Source organism: Periplaneta americana, chromosome 15 (genome assembly GCF_040183065.1).
Source record: "Periplaneta americana isolate PAMFEO1 chromosome 15, P.americana_PAMFEO1_priV1, whole genome shotgun sequence".
Lineage (NCBI taxonomy): Eukaryota > Metazoa > Arthropoda > Insecta > Blattodea > Blattidae > Periplaneta > Periplaneta americana.
Window position 1 is genome coordinate 11,355,454 of NC_091131.1, and position 4,523 is coordinate 11,359,976.

Below are 4,523 nucleotides of genomic sequence, written 5' to 3' on the forward strand. Positions count from 1 at the left end.
AATGAACAAAAAAATTAACTACAAACTAATGCTAGGCAATAGAGGATATTTTGGTCTTAAAAATCAATTTGGTTCCCGATATCTTAGTCTCTAGACAAAGACTAAAATATATCAAACTCTTTTGAGACCTGTAATCACCTACAGTTGTGAAAGCTGAGATCCATAAAAATGCAAGAAAATGAGCTCAAGATATTTGAAAGAAACATATTAAAGAGAATTTTTGGACCAATATGTGTAAATAGTAACTGGCGAATTAGATACACAGACGAACTATATGAGGTGACACTGACATTAAAAGATCAAGAATTTGGTGGCTGGTCACCTGTATAGGGAAAATGAGACAGAGGCTTGCTGTAAAGTCTCATTGGCAAAAGTGGATAGTAAGAGAGGAGTTGGACATCCTAACATCAGATGTCTGGACAGCATTGAACAGGATGTGAAAGGACAAGAGTGGAAGAGGAAAGCAGAAGATAGCGAATGGAGGTGCATTGTAGAGATGCTCAAGGACTGCAATAGGCTGTAGCACCAATGATAATGATTCTTTCATGTGAGAGACTGAGGCAAAAGTTAGAACACCATCTGCTCTTTTTAGTATTGTAAGATATAATTGTCAGTGAGGAATCCGTATACTGACATTTTCCCTAAATATATTTAAATGTGGCCACAATTAACGAGAAGCTTGCCGGAGCCCGGGAATGGGAAAGAAGATTTGACAAAGTTTTAACTTTGCTGTTCTTGTTTCCGATCACAGCCTATTAGATTCATTCTGTTGTCCAATGTTGCCAACTGATGGAATTGCATTGTAGAGGACGGGAAAAGATTGGCTTTGACGGGTGATGGATTTTCTGACGGAATTTATGATTTACATCGTCTTTTGACATTTTTAGATGCTGTCATTTTAATTGTTTAATTTTTTGGGGATTTTACTTTTTATTTGAACAGCCCTGCCTATGTCGTACATGTTAAAGAATCCCCTGTTTCAGATTTTCTCGAATCAAATGAGAGGTTGACGAATTATTATTATTATTTTAATACAGATTGGTAAGTAAGTTGTGTTAAAATTTGCTTTTTATTTGTATATAGATATATTGAGTGGGTATTTTTTTTTTATTTTGACGGATTTCCAGGTGTTAGAGTGACGAGGATACAATTTATATATTACCAACACTGCTGTTGTCATGAGAAAACTATTTGGTTGTATATATTATAGCAAGGAGGCCGTGACATAATATCTTGTCCATTCATTGCTTGTAACTACTGTATATAACCCTAGATCATATATATATATATATATATATATATATATATATATATATATATATATATATATGATCTAGGATATAACGCAGAAATTCAGTTGAATCAGTTTTATTATATGCTACGTGTATATGTGACGAATTGAATTATTAAATATTGCGTGTCTCTTTTTATTTTAGTAGGTTATTTTACGACGCTTTTATCAACATCTTAACTTATCTAGCGTCTGAATGAGATGAAGGTGATAATGCCCGTGAAATGAGTCCGGGGTCCAACACCAAAAGTTACCCAGCATTTGCTCATATTGGGTTGAGGGGAAAACCCCGGAAAAACTTCAACCAGGTAACGTGCTCCAACCGGGAATCGAACCCGGGCCACCTGGTTTCGCGGCCAGACGTGCTAACCGTTACTCCACAGGTGTGCACTTGCGTGTCTTAAATTTCGAAGTTGGTTAACATGTGTTTATGTTACGTGGTTTGTACTCTGAAAGAATGTCATTGGTCAATTGTATATAAATGACATCAGAATGCGTAACATCAACTTTACATATCGTTTGATATTAGAGAAAAATTCACTCCGGGGATCGAACCCGGGTCTTTGGTTCTACGTACCAAGCGCTCTAACAGAGCCTTCTTTAGTTACTAAAGAATGCTCTGGCTCTAACCACTGAGCTACGCCGAAGTTCAATCCACAGCACCGGATCGAATCCCTCTCCTCCAGTGTTTTTCCCTTTGTGGCCTGACTCCAAGTTCGACATATATGTTGACATTTTTATATTAAGTTAACTGCCATTATACATGGAGCGCACTCAGTTGAGTGGCTTGGTGGCCGAGATTCCACAGTAATAGCTATGCACTGTTGCTCGAAGAATCTACGTAAAGATTAATTTCTTGGTCCTACAGAATATGTCTGTTACAGTAACAATTAATATCCGATCCGGTGCTGTGGATTGAACTTCGGCGTTGCTCCATGGTTAGAGCGCTTGGTACGTAGAACCAAGGACCCGGGTTCTATCCCCGGCGCCGGAGCGAATTTTTCTCCTCTAATATTAATTGTTACCGTAACAGACATATTGTGTAGGACCAAAAAATTAATCTTTACGTACATTTACATATCGTTATTGACGTATATATCGATATGCATTGTCATTTCCGTTCTCGGTTTATTGCGAATCAAAAATCTTCACGTTCTTCGCTTCCCTTTCTCGTTCTGGTTCACGTTCCCGGTTTTTATTGTGGACCAGCCTTAACTGATATCACAGTCTAATAGATACAGTCACGCAACTCATACGTATTAAATATGCCAACATTTGACAGCTGGCGCGACAGTAGCCCTCTAGCGGCAGGCAAGTTAAAAGTGTGCACACGACATATGATAACACATCAGAAGATGGGTTTTGCCTAATTTATTTTATATTTTTATGCTATACAATAAGTGTATATGGTTCTTATTAATTCTACTTTAGAATCCTGGAAGAATTTCACACGCAGTTAATGTACAAGTTTCAGAATCTGGGAATAAACGTAATTCTTTCTGCTCCTTACAACTGAATCATGGCCCTGATCTCGTATCATGGTTTGAAATGATATAATTGTTCGTTGCGTGGTCGGTTAATTCAATTCATTCCTCAATATATTTATGAATCATTGGAACTTTGTATTTCCTGTGAGAAGAGTAAAAATTACGTAGCAGCTTCAAAATTGTAGGGAATATCTCGTAGGGTACATCGCGTGGTGAACTCCTCTCCCTATTTCCTGAGAAATTAACGATTTTGCATACCGCAAATTGGGGTAAACTCGGCCGCTGAGGTAAACTTGAAAATAAAGAAAAGGGGAGGATTTAAACATTAATATGAAATTCATTATTTTTCCATTTCTTAACAACCGGTATTTCCTTTATTATTTTGAGTCACAAATAGTGCTGATGTTATGGTTTAAATTTTTATGGCAAGTTTACCGCATTTTACATTACATTTCCAGTTTTCACACATAATGCCCAATTTTAACATATCCTACCTATAAATATGTAATTCACATGCACTTACTGTTAATATGACGTAGGTGAGAACAAATAAATGAACATACAATTTTTTTGAAAAAATTGTAACTTCAATTAACTCAGAAAATGTGGGCCTAATTTTATTTTCAGAGCAGAAGTGGTGTAAGTCAAAAATGGGTAATGAGGGGTTAAAGTAAACATTCTGTAAAATACATCGCAAAGCGGCAGTTAATATTGAATGTATTTAAACTATTAATAGTCAGTGAATAGCACGAAAGATATATTAATTGCTGCTTTGCGCTGTATTTTACAGAATTTTTACTTTAAACCTCACTACCTGATTTTGACTTACACCACTTCTGCACTGAATGGCTCAAATAATCACTGGGAATGTAAAATCAACACCAATAACAGTCATGCAAATTATTACAGAAAAGATTGCTTTTTATATTAAATTTAAAAAGGCTCTTTTATTTCTTGAGAACTTAATACGTCTGCCACATGAATCTACACGAACACATCAGAAATTTATCGACACAGTTTGGATTTATTCAAGGAGTGAATATTTTGCAAAGGGATTACTATACTCCATGAATTCTTGCAAAATTAACACCATGATACCTACTTGAATGCTATATAACATTCAACTTTTGAAAATATAAAGAAAAAAACACGAATACAAAAATTATGGAATTACTTGCATTAAAAACTGTAGATGTATTACCCAAAATCGGAATGGTTACACATTTACACATATGATCTCTGCAAAAAAATAATATACTGTAACAGGTATTTACTTTGTTTTTATTTAAACTGTCCTTCCTGACATACAAATAGGTAACTGATAAGTAATAAAATAATGTTTTATAGAACACAATACGTAGGCTACCTACAACGTGGATTATTGGTTATGACTGAGTTATGGTTTTCTCTTGGTCTTTAGGGAATCTGAAAAAAGACAAATTCGGAGATTTAAACTTGTTGTTACTGCAATTTTCGTCATTGCACACATTGCCTTTATTCCGACGCATGATTAAAACGTTATTATAACAGCTTGCATCCCTTTAGAGCATGTGCTGGCTTTATCAATCCTATGACCAGTGCCTTGCCTGCCGCCTGGGCGCTAGTGTCGCGAATGTTGGCAAAAAAAGTGTTGAAGTTGCGCGACTGTATCTATTAGACTGTGACTGATATCTTCCCTATTCGAAATCATAGTTCCCGGTACTACTGGGTAAAATAAAGTTGGTATAATTGTAATGCAGTGTGGC